The sequence below is a fragment of the Hipposideros armiger genome, unplaced genomic scaffold, assembly GCF_001890085.2.
Source record: "Hipposideros armiger isolate ML-2016 unplaced genomic scaffold, ASM189008v1 scaffold_47, whole genome shotgun sequence".
NCBI lineage: Eukaryota > Metazoa > Chordata > Mammalia > Chiroptera > Hipposideridae > Hipposideros > Hipposideros armiger.
In genome coordinates, this window is record NW_017731397.1 from 2,638,154 (window position 1) to 2,656,099 (window position 17,946).

The following is a 17,946-nucleotide window of genomic DNA, read 5'->3' on the forward strand; positions in this document are numbered from 1 at the left end:
ATACCTTCTCTCCTCACCTGCTCCCTATTCTTAACCTTGTAACCCTGTCTCATTCTTCATTGGGAAAATAGAAGCAGCCAGATAGTGATTCTCTTTTTTTTTTTTCACTAGTTAATCGACCCACACTCTTCTCCTTCCTTCCTTTCATCATAATAAAGTGTCCTTGCTCCACTCTGTCAAAGGCTTATTTGTACTCTGTATCTGTCTTCTTACTTTTCAGTTCAGTAACTTGTGAATATCTCCTTTCTTGCATCACTGCATATGTCCTTACTCTGTCCAGGGCACACACAAGTAGAGCCGAAAATGTGCTCTACTATCTTGTCTAGAAAACAAAACCAAAAAACAAACCTTTCTTGACTCCATTTATGCACCTAGCTTCTGCTCCATTTCTATGCTCCCCATTCATAGCAAAACTATTTAAGAATTGCTTCCTACTGCTGTCTCCTCTTACTTGTCCCACCTTCTCTGTTTAATTCATTCCAGTTGGGTTTCTGTCCCCAGTACCCCTACTGAGACTGCTCTTGTCAAGGGCACCGTTACCTCCATGTTACCAGTCCCAGTCACCTTACATATGACATGTCTTCATTTTTGAAATCCTTTAAAAACAAATAGATCTTGACTTCTAGGATGCATATACTCCTGGTCTTCCTCCTACCTCACTTGCAGTTCCTTCTTTGTCTCCTCTGCTGGCTCCCCCTCCCTGCTGAATCTCTAAATGCTGGATGTTTCTGGAACACATTCCTGAGCCCTCTTCTAAGCCCAAGCAATATATTTTCCTATGGGTGATCTCATCTAACATTTTTTTTTTAATTGGGGAATTGGGGGATGGGAACAGCGCTGGGGAATTGGGGGAAGGGGAACAGACAAGTTGCTGTCCTTTTGTTCTTCAGTCTAGTTGTGGAGGACGTTGCTTCACTGGCCCAAGTTGGCACCATCATTGCGCTCTTCCTGGGTGAGGCAGTCACTCGCCGGCTTCTAGACGGCCGCTCATGCTGGCTGCTGGCTGCTCACGCTGGCTGCTGGCCACACACGGCAGCCCATGGCAACCCACTACAGCAGGGGCTGCAGCCTACGCCATCACGGCAGCCCAGCTCCAGGTTGAGCTGTTGTTCAGCATCTTAGCTGTAGAGGGCAGTGTCACTGGCCCTCATATGTGGGATCCGAACCGGGGCCCTCTGGTGTCCCAAGCCAGCCCTTAACCATCGCGCCACTCGGCCGGCCCTCATCTAACTTTAAGGTCTTCAATATAACTCATGCACCAGTGATTCCCAAATCTGTGTCTCTAGCTCTTAACCTTTACTTGAAATTTCAGATTTTCTATAGCCAACTATCTGACATCATCACATGGATGCTTTATAGGGTGCTCCAATTTATCATGGTAGTTAGAAGAGCCCCCAAATCTGCTGCTCCCCAATCATCCCATCTCAGTATGCAACCCCATCACCCCCTTAGCTAGCTGCTGAAGCCAAAAATTAAGGAATTGTCTTGATATTTTTCTTTATGGTTCTATATCAAATCTATCAGCAAGAACTCTCAATACTTTCTTCAGAATACATCCTTAAGATGCCACACTTTCCACCTCTAATACCACCACTCTACCACAGGCCTGAACAACTGCAGTAGCTTCCCAATTAATTTCTTTGCTTCTACTCTTGCACCAGTGTAATCCTTTCTCTACACAATAGCCAGAGAGATGTTAAAAAAAAAAGAAAAAAGAAAAAGTAAACCAGAGCATGCTTAAGACATTCCAAAGACTTCGTATGACACTGGGAATCAAATCTAACCACCCTGTGCTAGTTATAAACTCTACCAAGTCTAGACCCTGTCAACGTCTCCATTCCTCTCATATGACTCTTCCTGCAGCTTCTGTGCTACTTCAGCAACACTGGCCTCTGTTCCTCAAACACACCCAAGGCCATCTTAACCAAGGGAACCTGCACTAGTTGTGCCCACTGCCTAGAGTTCTCATGACTCTTCTCATTCAGATATTGGCTTAAATGTCACCCTCATTATTTAAATCACTATGGAATGATGAATTCCTATTTTATTCAATGCGTTACAATCAATTACTAGCATTATTCATTTTGCTGCTCAAATTGTTCCAGTCTTGGCCATTAGGAGTCCCTGCAAGCTGGATCCCGTGACCTTTCACAATGTCCCTGTCATTCTTTGAGTACTTTATTATGTTCTGGTATAAAAAGATGTTTCCGGCTCATTTTATACTTTCTCCGGAATCAGCCATTTCTTTAAGAAGCTTTGATTCCTTTTAGTAGAGAATGATATTTAGTAGACAAGATATGGGCTCTAGATGTGCTCATTGTTACTGGGGTGTCACTGCTTTTAGGCCTTCTAAGCAAACAGAACTAGGACACTCTATCTATCTATCTATCATCTATCTATCTATCTATCTATCTGTCTATCCATTCATCCATCCATCCATCCATCCATCCATCTAAAAACCACGAGTTCACACTGATACCCACAATTCCATTCTAACACTACATCCTTTAACCAACTCCCTTTCCATATTCGCAGTTCTCTTTTGCAACAGTGGGAATATGTCATTATCCTTGATATACGTATTTATTTGCTGAATATTTCCATATGTAGCCAATCTCCTGGCTACAGTCTCCTTGGCCGTATCACTGCTGATTCATACAAGCCCATGGTGGTGAGAATCCATGCTCCTAGCCCTAGTGTTGTTCCAAATGAACCACTTAACACTTTCTAGTAGGTATTCATTCATTCATTCATTCATTCATTCATTCATCTAGCATATGTTTACTGAGTAGCTAGCCTATGTCAGGCACAAGGCTGGGGCTACACCAGTGACCAAGCAGACAGAATGTCTGACTCATGGCTATTACCACAGACTGTGTGTCTCTGCTCTAGACATATTTGTCTTTAGTAAACTTTCAAGTTTGTTGTATATAAGTACACCTATATACCTATGTTATGTATAATTCTTTTTATAGAATTAGGGCTCATCATGTTTCACATACCCTTTTGCAGTCTCCGTGTCATCCCAACTTAAAAAATGTTCTAGGTAGATATAGGTGGATAAACATAGACAACTTATTGGGCAGATTCTATATGACTCCAGTTCTGGAATGCAGTGTTCCAGAAATAAGCAATGCTTATTTCTCTCTGGTATGTTAATGTGCTAACCATACCCGAGAGTTATATTTGGCTCCAAGAAATGCTTCAAATCTATGAAGCTGCATTTTGTCGTGTATCTCGGGGTAACTTAAGGACCTAATTCATACATTGCAGTCAAACAAAATGGGCTCTTACAAAGGAAATGAAATTTAAATACCTAGCCCTGATACTCATCAACCAGACATCAGTGTTCCTTGCATGTAGTAGGTGCTTGTTAAAAATTGGCTATTTGAATTAAAAGTTTGTTACGTATAATTTAAGTACTGCTGCAGTAGGTGTTGATTAGGACAGTTATTAACAACAGTATTTCTCATATGTGTCTTAACCCTTTCTACTTTTCCCAGTTTGGCATGTCTGTTGCCTTTATAATCCAACCCTTTTACAGCTTTTAATTTTTCTTTCATTTTTCTATTTACTGTGGCCACATATCCTGCTGAAGAGTCTTGGCAAAAACAGTCTTCCAATTTTAACACCTGTAAATACAAGTTTTCAGTATTTCACTGGAATTATTTTTACACCTCCTCCTAAGAGAAAAAAAATGCTTAACACAGATATTAGAAATTGTTTATGAGGCCTGATCTGTGGAAGATAAGATGGCTTCTAGAGACTCAATTTGGGGATAAATGAGTTACTTTATATTCCATTTCCTTTTTCAAAAAAAAAAGAAACAAGTCTGGTTTTGTTCAGACCCTTTATTACATTTAGCTTCTGTTCTCATAATCCATCAAAATTACTAGCTGAAAGATCAAAAAATAAAAATAAGCATTCCTGTTTTGAAGCATACTGTTTAAATAACTGCAACACCCCTCCAACATGTGGGCCTAACTCCTGTTGCTTCTAGGATTTCCTGCAAATCAGTCAGTTGTCTGCTATATCCAGTGAACTCTGAAGAATAGATGAGAACAAGCCACTCTTTTCGGATGGCAAGTCTCCCTAACTGTATTCAATCTAAGCCTGAAGTCCTCATTTGGTTTTAGCCTCCCTTTTTAGTAAGATTCAATTTATAAACTTTATTTTCATTATATGTCATGCCCATGGTTGACCACAAGAAAGGAACTAAGAAACACAGAACAAGCGAGACAGACTCGAACACAGAAGGGTCTGACTTTGTCTCCGCTGTCATTTTTTGTGAGTTACAGACCTCACTGTCAAATATTAGTTTCAAATGGCCTTGGCAAGAGAAAAGCCTTGTTCAAACAAGGTGTGTGAGGACCGAAGTACTGCGTATGTTTAAGGTGTGGCCAGGTTTCCACTTGGCTCTTCTTCTTTTTCATTAAGAACCCCTAACGGCCAAAAGGTTTATAAATGCTCATTCCCGATGATGATAAAAATAAGAATAAGATTTGCTGAGCACTTGTCTGTACAGATTCTTCCAAGTTGAGGTGGAGACCATCTAAAGGTACCATGTATGCTGCTGGCAGCGGGCACTCTGCTTTTCAGAAATGGTTCTCCAACTTGATCAAAATTAATCACTTGGGAGAGAGTGTTTAAAATGCAGACCCAGGTCACCACCAGAGATTCGATTTGCATGTTTAGGATGAGGCTCAGGAGTTTAAATTTTTCACAGTCTCTTGGTATAATTTGGCTGTGATAAACCATACTTTGTAAAACATTGCTTAGGGTATTGAGGGGACTCTTGGCTGTCACCATATCTATCTTTAGGCAGTAGATAACATTCCCAGAAAGCTATAGGCAGATAACATTTGGGGAGAGACAGCCAAACTTGGTGTCCTTTCTGAGAGCCAGTTCTGAATTGGTGTCTATAGCTCTTGTACGTAACCAGTGAAGTGCTCCATTCAAAGGAATATCTTAGTAGTTCATTTTGTAAAGTCAAGAATTCATTTCTGATGTGAATAATCACCTTCTAATAGATTAATATGGATTAGTATATGGGAAGATTTCTCACAGAAGAGGAACAATCATTCTCACATGGAACAATGACAGTTGTCAAATCTACCAGCTGAAATCACTTACGTCCTCATTTTCTGCATTATTTTCTCTTCTTCATTATAGATATGGTTATAGTTGTGCTGCTAACAGGCGATAGGCTGGGGTAGAGGCCGTGTCTGTGATGCTGTTTCCAGAGGCCTGGGTCTATGGGAAGTTCATCCTGGCGCTGGCTTTCCAGCTCAGAAGGGGTGACATGGGACGAGGAAGGGGGGGAAGAGTCTTTGAATTGGGGCTCTTACTCTCAGGCTGGCTCTGGGCCCAAGGCTCCTGCACTCAGAAAACAAATCCAGATTCAAACTTTAAGCATTTATAAAAATCAGAATGGTGGTATTTTTGACCTGCTGCCAACTTTTTTAACCTTTTTTACTCTTTCTTTCTTTCTTTCTTTCTTTCTTTCTTTCTTTCTTTCTTTCTTTCTTTCTTTCTTTCTTTCTCTCTTTCTTTCTCTCTTTCTTTCTCGCTCTCTTTCTCTCAATATCTGTCTGTCTCTCTCTCTCTCTCTCTCTCTCTCTCTCTCTCTCTCTCTCTCTCTCTCTCTCTCTTTCATCAAATTGCTGGAATACAGTGTGTGAGATTTCAGAGCCAACATTTTTTTTCCTCTGTTGGAAAAAAGTTCCCCAGAGTGAGAAATTTTGTGTCAGGTTTTAGCCACAAAAGGGTACAGCTCTTTGTCAATGATGAAACTGCCGTTCTCCTCACATAACGTGACGATTTATGGAGCTGGCATCTTACGGCGTTAACAGGGCTGAGGGGCATAAATTCTCCTCATGCTAAGACAGGAGTGGACCTCACAGCTTTGGTTGTGCCATCCCATGTGGCTCTGGTCGGAGAAGTAAAACCAAACCAAGAGCAGATGCTTAAGTACTTTTTAAACCGATGGCTTTGCGGAGCTGTTTTCGCTTAAGGACGGAATAATTTGAAACACCTTTCCACTGGTTCATCTGCTTGGGCAGCAGCTAAGCAGCTCTGTGGGGCCTCCCTTGCCTGCTCTCGGTTGCCTGCAAGGTTAGGTCCAGAGAAGGGCGAGCGTGGCCCAAGCCGCCCTCGCTTGGCCACGGGTTTCAGAAGACATCTGCAAATCATTGTGCAAAACCGAAAAGTACAAATTCACCACAGCTCGACTCTCTTGAGTTGAGTCTGATATTTCCTGTTTTGAAGGTTTCCTTGGTATCCTACACGTCGGCTGTGAAACACCAGCTGCTCTAAGTGACTCAAATTTATAAACCCTTTGATCAATTATCTTACCCAATTTCTGGGTAATTGAGAGGAGGGTGAACCATCCTCTAATGTAAATATAAGACTTACATTTTTTTTTTAAATCCAGCCTTTTAGCAAGTGCTATAGACTGAGCTTTGCCTTTTCTTTTCCATATTTAATTTGCTTTAGCAGTAGAGTCCTTTCTCTCTAATCATATTAAACCCTCTAGTGCTTTGCAGTGAAACCAAACAGGAAATATTGTCAATGACAGGCTGAAAGTAATAGTGTGCCTTATCTAAGATTCTCACTCTGCTAATTCACTTAATTTGTAATACCCTTAGGACCTCTGCAAAAGAGAATAGCGAAAGTGACGTAGCAAAAGCAAAAAACAACCACAGACGATGAGCTAGGTCTCCCAGCCGAAGGGCAGGTTGCAACGGCCCCAATGATCATGAGGCTGTTGTCTTTCCTTCTTGGTAGAAATTCTAAAGTGATGGTTGGGGCTTATGTCATAGACATTCAGACTTGCAATACTTGGACTGGGTTTGTCTGAAAGCCAAGCAGCTGAAGAATTACACAATGAGGTTCATGGTATTGAGACATTTCTGTGTCATTGTACTGATGACGCTTAACAAATATTTCTATACTAGTCCTGACATTTGTCCAGTAAAACTTGTCCTTCAGCTTTTGCTTGAATACTTCCAAGGACAGGGTGCTTCCTGTCTTGTGCGGCAGACCTGGTTCACTAGAAGTCAGTTCTATTTGCAGAACGCTGCTTTTCACTAGTGAGGTCAAATGTGTCTCCCTAAAGCTTCATCCATGTATTCAATTAATGAACGAACCGTTACTGAGCATTTCGCCTACACATTGATGACTAAGAGCTCGTCTTTGGTTTTGTGGCGGTTCTGCGCTGGTTCAGTGTTCCTCAGCCTTGTTTTCATTATAATTCCCTTAAGGAGCCTTTTTAGACTTTTTTTTTTTCCTAATCACCCTCCCTCAGCCCCCACTTCCTCAAATTTTAAAAGCACAGATATGCTGTACATCTGTTTATGTAGTGTAGGTATACGTTTTTAAAATTTTTTCGGCCCCTTGAGGAGACAGCACCCTTACTGAGAATGCATGGTCTGCTGGGAAGGAGGGACACATGAGCAAATAGCTAAATCCTGATATACACACCAGAGTCGTCTCTCCTCTGCCCTTATTCCCTGCCCCCTCTTGCTCTCACACCTTGCACATACTTCTAGAAAGACTACCACAATTCACCTTAATGATTTGTTTAGCCATTTGTAGTGAGTTGAATGATGCCTCTCCTGCCCCTCCACCTGCGCCCCCGCCTCCCACACCCCCCTAGCCAAACATATGTCCACCAGGAACCTGTGAATGTAACCTAATTTGGATAAAGGGTATTTGCAGATATAATTAAGGATTTCAGGAGGAAATCATCTGGATTATTTGGCCGGGCCCTAAATCCAATGACAAGTGTCTTCGTAAGAGGCAGACAGAGGGAGAGTTGATGCAGACACGGAGAAGACCATGTGAGATGAAGGCAGAGGTTAGAGTGAGGTGGCTCTAAGCTAAGGAATGCCCCCTACCACCAGAAACTGGGAGACAGTCTCCCCTAGAGCCTCTGTAGGGAGTGTGGCTTAGCCCAGACCTTCATTTCAGACTTCTGGTTTTCAGAAATGTAAGAGAATAAATTTCTCTCTCTCTCTCTCTCTCTCTCTCTCTCTCTCTCTCTCTCTGTGTGTGTGTGGTTTTTTTTTTTAATTTAGCCACCAGATTGTAGTAACTTGTTATGACAGCCACAGGAAAAAAAATACCTCATCTCTCCACTCTCCCCTAGTCTCCTAAAGGCACAGTGTCTTGTTCATCTGTATATTCCCGATGCATAGCCTGGTGACTGACACACAGTAGGTGCTCAGGCTATGTTTGCATAGTAGGAACAGTGGGTGGAAGGTGACCCTGAGCTTATTGCCTCCTCTGGGGGCTGTGACCATACACACCTTTCCTTCTCCCCACTGTCTCCCACAGTCTTCTATGTAGGCTACACGGTTCCATATCTTCTGTTTTCAGGGTTAGAAACATGCATTTAAAAACATATAAAAATGTGAAAAAACACAGACACACATGACTTTATATAAACTGCATAACAGTACATAGGCTCTTCTGTAACCTGCTGTCCCCCCCCCACACATTCAATAGCATGTCATGGGCATCTCTCCTTGTCAATAAATGTAGCTACACATCATCGTTTTAATAGCTACCTAGTTTTCATTGTGTGGATTACTGTAATTTATTTAACCAATCTCCTATTGATGAATGGTAATGTCCGTCTTAAAATGGAAGAGCCATTTTGACATAAGATACTGTAAGTCTGGCCTCACCAGTATAGGGGGAACTAATATAGCTTTTGATGTGAATGTTACACTTATTTTAACGTTGAGGATTTCAGTACTTTGTGAGGTAGTTGCTGGTTTCTTTTGATAGATACTGCTCTCTTCTTTTGGCCTTGTAATTAAGTCTTTTAACCTGGATAGTTATGAAGTGGAGTGCTCCTGGCTTGTGTTTGTGAATTGCATATATATATATATATATATATATATATATATATATATATGTTTAAAAAAAATTCATGTGATATTTTTACATAACCACAATCATAGCTCAGGTACAGTCTTATTTCTGCTTTTAAATCAAGCTCTATAACATAAACGTTTTTTCTTATGTTATTGATTTTCCTTTAAACGTTTAAGATTTTATACTTATCCCTGATTATTATTGGGGAGAATAGATTTTCTCCTCTCATTTCAACCTCCTGAGATAATTTTGGAACTATACTCTGTGCTCTCTCATACCAGCCATTCCCACCTAAGAAGCAGGTATTTGATTTTTCCTTCTATGTGAGGCTTGCTGTGTTGACTAGTCCAAGATGACAGATGGAACTCTGACTCTCATCTCAAAAGGCTCCCGCCCTGGTCGATATTAAATTCCTAATGGCCTGTTGTCTTCCATCATCCACCTCCCAGATAATATCTCTATCAGACTGTACTGGCTTCTGTCTTGGCCCGTTCAGGATGGAGCCTGTACCTTACTGTCTTGTATTCCCTGTGATACTTAGTATAGTGCCTGGTGTGCAACAGAAGAGGTGCCAATAAGTGCTTGTTGTTTTAATTTGAATTGTCCCCAAGAATCCAGTGACTTGGATATGGTACATCCACACAGCCTCTTAGCAAGCAGCACTTTCTCTTGCCTTTGCTCGTTAATCATCTTTTCAATAACCCATTCTGGAATTCACAAGGGACTGATACCGAGCTCACTGGATTACATCTATTTTTACCCCTTTCTTGAAAGTCAGCTTTTGGAAGAACAAATCAATATCTGAGTTCCAGTCGTCACTTTTGAGATGCCACTGAGCTACCCAGTCACTTGTTACATGACGGGGTTTGTTGTGATGGGTGTCAAGTGGTGGTGAAAGGAGGTAGGCGTGGTTCCAAGTCAACCTTTAGGGCAGCAGGCCCGCTGTGCAGGGAGGTGTTGGGGGGTATCCTGTTTTTTTGCAAAGGCTCAGCCTAGTGGGTGAACCAGGCACACTGGTTAATCCCTTGAGGAATGGACCAGGAGGAAGCAATATCCCCTCTTGGTTCTGGCATATGCTCAGCATGGGGCCAATGGGGGATGAAGGGGTTGCCTACTGGGAGTGTGGGAACTGTGGGCTTGCCACTCAGATCCTCATCTGTCATCCAGGGTCTTGTGAGCAGTGGTGCAGCTTGACATCCAACAGGAGACAGACCATCTCAGCCTAGTGCCCCCAGCCAAAGCCCAGCCCTGAAACTACAGGGAGGAGGCTAGGATACAGTGGGGCCTTTGTTCAAGGTCAAGATTCAGATACAGACACCATGTTACCGGAAGGGGGACACTGTAGGAATGGGTAAGTGTCACAGATTGGGTTCCCCAGGAAGTAGATTCTGAGAAGCAAATCAGCATGCAGGAGGTTTACTTGGGAATGCTCTTGGAATCAACATCGTTGAAGGAAGAGATAGGACGCGGGATTGAGCAGAGAGAGATTAGCTGAGATGCCATCCCAACAAAGGCCTGACCCCACGGGGAAACTTGGGAGAGCTCCTCAGAATTGTCCAGAGTTGGAGGTGGAGGCCTGTGGTGGGGTCAGGCTTTTATTTTTCCATATTGATCAGTCATTTGATGGGGCTATTGCTAGAAGGAGGCATGACTTCGGGCTGGACACTTTTCTTCTACAGAAGCCATTCTCAAAAATGGCTAACAGCTGAGGGCTATCTTTTAGCTGTGCGCCCAGCTGTTGGGGGTATAAGTTCTTCCTGAAAGTGGACCTGGGGTGCGCATGACCATATGCACCACAGTAAGTTACGACTTGGGGGACATGAGTGCCCAGTGGTCATGAATGATGGGTCTGGGACATTAGAATGCTGACCAACATAAAAGGGAAGACACAGTATTATATAAAATCTCACTGCATTGACCTTGATGGGAAGGGAGGCCAGAGTAGGGAAGGGAGAGTGAAAGAAGAGGAGGAACTGGCCAGGCTTGTTTGCATACTTCCTCTTTCTGAATCCAGTTGCTCTGGGGTGGGATGGGGGTGAAGGGAGGGCAATGGTGGCTGAGTCTACATAGGTTAGGGGATCAGTGAACCCAGCTATGAGAAGCTGAGGAAGACAGAGACAGGGACATAAAAGGACCTCTGTGGGTGTCTGTGGGACATTTTCTTCTGTTCACTCAAGCAAATCTCGTACAACATGACCTTGGGGCTTATAATCCCATAAGAATATTCAGTCAAATCTACTCATCATGTGCAAACATGCAGTTTTAATTTTCAGATGCAATTTTGCTCTTGGGCCTGAATTAATATTCTTTGTGTGTGTGTGTGTGTGTGTGTGTGTGTGTGATTTCCAGTGGGTTGTTGCAGCCATTTTGTGTGGTAAGACCAGAGCAGGAGATTTTTGTTAATTAATTCATTTTCAGAGAGATCTGTTCCCTCTCTGTACAGCTCTAAGTGGTCTTTGGAAGGCACTTGGAAAGCAGGAAGGATAGAAAAATTGTTTAGATTGAGTCCAAGAATGGAAAATTCTTAATACCAAAAAAAGTCTTTCCCCTTTAGAAAATAAAGTGAGTAAGCAGCGGGGAACTCATTTTAGAGCATGTTTCGATGTCAGCATTTAATGTGTCATAACATTTAGCTCATCTTGGCAAATTATGAGATTTTTCTAATTCCTAAAGTATCATTAGACAGCTGTTGTTTCTTTTCTAAATAATATCAACTCTCCCGCTGTCCCCAACTCGGGCTGTCTAGGTTTCAATAGCTTGAATTTTCAATGCAATGACATCAATTTCACTTTCGAATCCTTTCACAGATTATGGATGTCCACTTTTCATGTGGGGGTGTGATTCCACATGAAACGGTCAGGAGTCTGCAGTTCGTGAAAGGACTCAGCTGTAACAGCATATGGACAACACACTTTCAAAATGGGGTTATTTCATAATTGCATCGACTCTGTCCAAGAAAAGAGAACACATTCAAATTCCCTGTAATTCAAACCATTTGTTAGCGGAGCCCTCCATCCTGAGCTGGAGAGGACGAGTATCCTTGAGAGATTGTTTGTTGGGATCCAAACTGTCCACGTCCACCTGGTTTGGAAATCTCCTGGTCTGGGTGCTCTGGTCGGGGGGGTTGTATGAAGAGAGCTTTCCAGGTGAGGGCGATGAAAGGCTGCCCTCGGTTGGGCACAGGCTGTGTCCCTGTGCTGAGACGCACGTGCTGTTGATCTGAACACTCCCACTGGTCAATCCGGGGGTTTGGTGCGTAGAGGGTCGCCAGTTATTTGTGTGGCTTTTTATTTCACAGGGGTGGAAGCAGGCCATGGCAGGAAGCAGCGTGACTCAGGGAGAAAAAACGAGGGCTTACGAGCCGAAGAAAACTCGGGCCACATCTCATGCCTGGCACATTACTAATCTTAAACAAGACAGCTAACTTTTCTGCAAATCAGCGTTCTTGTTAATAAAATAACCTCTCTTACCCCTCTTCCTCCCTCTCTTCCTCTCTTCCTCTCTCCCTCTCTCCCCCTCTCCTTGCGTGGTAATGGTGATAATTAGAGATAATACATCTAAAATGCTCAGCATCCCACCTGGCCCATAGTACACACTCAGTATGTGGAAGTTATTGTTCTTGTTAGCTAGTACTTAAGCGAGTCTATGAAAAGGGTCTTTCTGTCCAGCCTAAATCCTCAGTCTACTCATCTTAGGCCCAATCTGATGGCAAAAATGGCCTGCTGACAGCATCCCTCTTTCCATCCTCAAGTCATGAACTATATGGCCTTTTTTCTAACGGGTTCCCAAAGTTCTGCTAGATTTCCTGGTAACGAGACAGCAATTCAAGCTGGTCCAGGTACAGAACAAAGTTGTGCCAATAGCCACATTCCGTGCCCCAAACGCCCCCCAACTGGGCCATACATGCGGCAGCCGTGTGCGCCAGCCTCTCGGGCTGGGCTCACCAGGCAGCTGCATAAATTGCTTCAAACATGAGGTTATTTATGGCATAACCAACCCTGACTTTGGCCTAGCTCTTGTTCTTGTTTCTTAAATGATAGTATTAGTGCTGGGGAAAGACATGCAATGTAGGAAACTGAATTCCACAGACAAACGTTGCCAGGTGCAGGCTTACCAACGCGGTCACACTGGACCTCGTCAGTGTATTGTCAGCTCCATAATTCCAGGCTCTGGGGTGGCAATAGCTGTGCTAAGTGAAGTCAGTCCACGGCACATCAGTGACGGCTAGGCAGAGGGCAGCAGTTTGATTTTTCTGTAATTCTGAAGCTGTGAGAACACTCCACAGGGTATTCTGACAGTGCTTATAACTTTAGAAGTTAAAAGAAAACATATAAAAGAAGACCTGGGATTATTTCTGACTTTTGTCTCTCGTAATTTGCCTTCAGTTGAAGAAGCTTAGATAGACAGAATGGTCTTTTATTCTTTACTTCCCTTAATTTTCAAGTCAAATTAGCCACATTTTGGAACCACACTTAAAATGTAATGGGTTTTACAGATTTTTCTGATCCAAATTTTCCCCATCCCTAGTCCATCTAGTGTCCTTTTGAGGTGGGAAAAGGAAAAGAGGGGTGGAAGCCTTGGCATTGAGTTTAGGAGAAAGTCCAATAGGAGAAGTGTGAACCTTTATAATATTGCATTTGCTCCAAATCCTTGTGTCCCATGAACCAGCCGAGACAGCAGACCCACAACTGGCCAGTGGGACTTAAATCAAATATGGTTTTTAAAGCTATGTCAGTATGAATGGTCATGTGCTTAAGCAGGGACGTTAGCGCCAGTGATGGGGGGACATTGAGAGATGATGTGCGGCTTGGGGTTGGGACCATTTCCCTTTTCAGTTTTATACCTGTGTTTGTACCTATTTATGTGTGTTCATTCACTCAAAGGAATATTTGTTCAAATATTTATTCACCTCTACTACGTGACACACACTGTGCTAAACACGAAAGAAATAGCTGTGAATTTTTTTTTTTTTTTGCAGTAGCTCTGGGAAAAGGATGGTGTGATGTTCACCAAAAAAATCGTCAATTCATATTTTATTTGCAGGTGACTTCATGAAATGCTGGCTGTAGACTCTAGGCCTTTTTTTAGTCATAGATTGGGTATTATACAGAAACAATTAGAGGGGAAAGTTAACACCTTGAATTTCTCCTGTGGATATAGGCGTTCGGCCATCATTGGTGGGATGCAGGACATAGTGCTGACTTTTGTCCTTCAGACTCAGAGAGGGCAAGGTTAACCTAAGGAGTATTCTAAGGAAATATATCTGTATCTATGTCCATATCCATATAATACATCTATTTAACAATAGTCCATTGTCTTCTCATCTGACACTCCCCAAAGTGTCCCATTCCATGATATCTCTGAGAGGAGACAGAGTGGCCACTTGTTGAGAGTAAGCTACCTGAGTGGACATAGTGTCATTGCTTGGTGCTCAGCACACGTTGCTTCTCTTCCTGGTTTACGGTTCTCCAAATTCCCTTTGGAAAAGCTTCCTGTCTCCATTTTACTGTGTGGTGTGGGTGGTATTTTAACTCCCTTAAAACTTCATGGGAAAGTCTTAATTGGCTTGAGCCATTCACTATATCTGTTTCCTCTAGCTACGGAATTACATCAGGGTGAGGCCATTAATCCAGTAATAGCCATTGAAATGGGAGAAAATCTTTGCTAGAATTTCTGGAACAGAGCGATTCCTTTGTCTCCTCCATGGAATCTACTAGATTGCATGGTGTGAGTGCATAAGAATGGAGACAGACATTCATTTTGTGATCCCAGGGAAAGCTCTCAGCTTCAGGGGTGAGGCAGGGAGAAGAGGGCAGGGGAACTCAAGGATGAGGCCACACTACAGATGGGAGAGCAGAGAAATGGAGAGGAGCCAGACCATTGGTGAGAGAAGCCAGACCATTGGTGAGAGGAGCCAGACCATTGGTGAGACTGAGCTACCAGATCAAGCCCTTCCTGAAGTCAGCATTATCTCTGGACTTTCCAATCATGTGAGCCAATGCACCTTCCCTTTTTGCTTGATTCAGTTTGGGTTAGACTTTGTGTCAGTTATGACACATAGACACACATGTGACATTAAGAGTCCCAACAGCTACCATGGATTTTGAGCGCTTCCTGAATTTCCGTCAGACACCTTTATATAACGATAGAAATAACACGCTTTCCAAAGGCAATCCATAGGTGGATTATATACATCTCTGCTCCAACAAATTAAGAGCTAACCGTTTAAGTGGCTGGGGTGGCAGGGAGACGTGGGAACAAGAGTGCAGAAGGCATTTGAGATTTTTTTTGGGGGGGCGAGGAGGGTCATGTACAATTTTCTGAAATAGCTTCCACTCTTCTGAATATTTTCATGAAACACATCCCTTAGAAAAACAATCCTCGGACTGTACGGTTCCTAATATTAGGTTTTCCAGTGTGCTCCGAGTTCTTTTCCACTCCTAGGAGTTCGTTCTTCTTCAGGACACACATCCAGTGTTTGCAGGTCCACACGGCTGGGCTGCACGAAGGAGGCAGAAAGATGTTTGTGAAGGAGCCAGGAAGAAGGCAGGTTGCCTGTGCCAAGAATGAAGCGTCTTTTATGTTCTTTGATAACTTTGAGATTTCCCTTTCCTATTCCTTTCTCCTCGTCTGTTAATGAGCATGAACTACATCCTGGCCTTTAATCATTGATATCATTTCATAGACACTTTTTCATTATCCTCATCTCTCTTTTGCTCCTACGAACATCTGTTTCCCAGACATACTCTTTAGAATGGAGTGTATACATGGCAGCTTTCCCCATCTCTGAGCCACGGAGCTACATTTCCTATGCACCTTCAAGCATTAAATTGAAAATTAAGCAAAATGTACCATATTTTGTTATAATTACAGTTTAGAAAAAAAAATCCCTGTTAATGAGGTATCCAAGAAAGTTATGTGGTCCATATGCTGTGGAGGAATTTATAGTCCACAGTAATAAAGCTTGGTAATAAAGGGATAGTGATGAGTGAAAGGGACAAATGTAAATTAACATTCCCCCAAATAAATCAAACAGTTTAGAAAACTGGGTCATTCATGGCAACCACATGCAACTAGTTATAATTGCCAGTTTTAAAGTGTCTGATTTTAGTTTCCTTAAAAATTTTTTTAAAAAACAAATAGACATGATTTGAAGCTTAATATGCTGGTATCATTTGATAGCCACAGATCTTCTCAGACTGCTGTATTATAACCAGAAATTATTGTAATGATTCTTCATAGAGTCTTTGGCAATGGCCTGGATAATGATGGAAATTGGTGAGTTTTCTCCAGACAAGGTCCCTTCTGAGGAAATTATCCTCTACAACTGTCTGGCCTGGCCTGAGCTGCATCGGGCACAGTCTCTCTTCACTGACCATGAAGAGTCCCCTGGTGAATCATGGTGATTGACATCATGTCTCAAGGGCTTTCTCTGGACCAGGTCCTGTACTGAGCTCTTTGGATGCATTAATTCTTTTCATTCTCACAGTCTTCAGAGGAAGTGTATTACCTAAGACTTTTTTTTTCAATTGTTATGTATGAAAAATACCAACTAGAAATGACTTAAGTGATAAAGAAATGAATTGTCCATAGAAATAAGAGGTCTAAAAGTAGGGCAGCTTCATGATTAGCAAGTTTAACATGTCACACTGTTAAGAACCTGGATTCTTTCTGCCTTCTTGCTTAGCTGTTCTCAGCATGTGACTTTGTCTTTGGGTTGGCACCCTGTAGGGTCACAAGGTGACTGCCATAATTTTAGGGGTTGTATTCGTCATGTCAACCCCTAGAGGAAGTGAAGGGGACTCACTTTTCTTTGCATCTCATTTTCTTCAGAGCCATTGTTTGCCTTTCTGCAGAAGACTCATGGTAGGTGGGGAACAGATGTTTAGTAGGCAACTAATGACATCTATTACAGGTAGATGCTACCATTATCCCCATTTTACAGACAAGGAAACTGAAACTGAGAAAGGCTGAGTAATGGACCCAGCAATTCTCTGCTAATAAGTGGTGAATCTTCTAATAAGGCCTGAACTGAGGCAGTTTGACCTTATCGCACGTTCTTACTGCATTAAACTGCATAGCCATGGCAAATAGCTTCCTAACTGAACGGGACCTTAGAGTCAGTTTAAGTGAAAGAAACAGGTAAAAATTGTTTTTGATTTTTCTCATCTTCATTCTTTCTCTTAGAACTGCCTCTTTTTTTCCCCTGGGGTCCAGCATGTCCTGGATCCCATCTATGCTGATAGGAAAACACAGGATTCTGGGAGAGTCTATGGGAAGGGCAATGAACTTGGCCTTGGAGTGAGGGATAGCTTCCCAGAGGAAGTGAGTTACATTATGTCTACTGAGATCTGAAGAGCAACAAAGATTAACTGTACAAAATAAATAAGTCCTGGAAATGCAATGTATATCATGGTGACTATAGTTAATAGTACTGTATTGCATGGGGTGTAATCAAACAATATGGTGAATGTTTAGATTTAAAAAAATTATTACAGTAAAAAACAGATTGCCATTAATCCTCCTCAAATACTCCCCCATGCTTCGAACACATTTCTCCCATCATTATGTTTTTATTTGACAGAAATTGCTGTATACCAGAAGCGATGTGTGACATGGAGTGTGGTCATGATGGAGGATGATTTATGGCACACTTTAAAACACACCTTCTCTCAACCGTAGCTCACACCCACCTGACTGCACTGAACAACTTGAAATTTGTCACACACTGTTACTAAGATTTGATGCACTACTTCCTGTATTGAAGATCCCTGCCTTTCCATTGAATGGCATTCTGCAGCAGCATTCACTGTATTTTGTGATCACAATGGAAAGGCTCCATATTACACGTCACTTCTGGTATGGAAATTCCTGTCAAATAAAAACATTACTGTGTGTCCTCATTAATTTTATTCACCGGATCTGACACCGTGTGACTTCTGGCTCTTCCCCAAAGTCAAAATGACCATGAAAGGTAAATGTTTTGAATCAATTCAGGACATCGAGGCAACCATGACAGCGCAACTGAAGACACTCACAAAAGAGGACTTTCAGAGCTGCTTC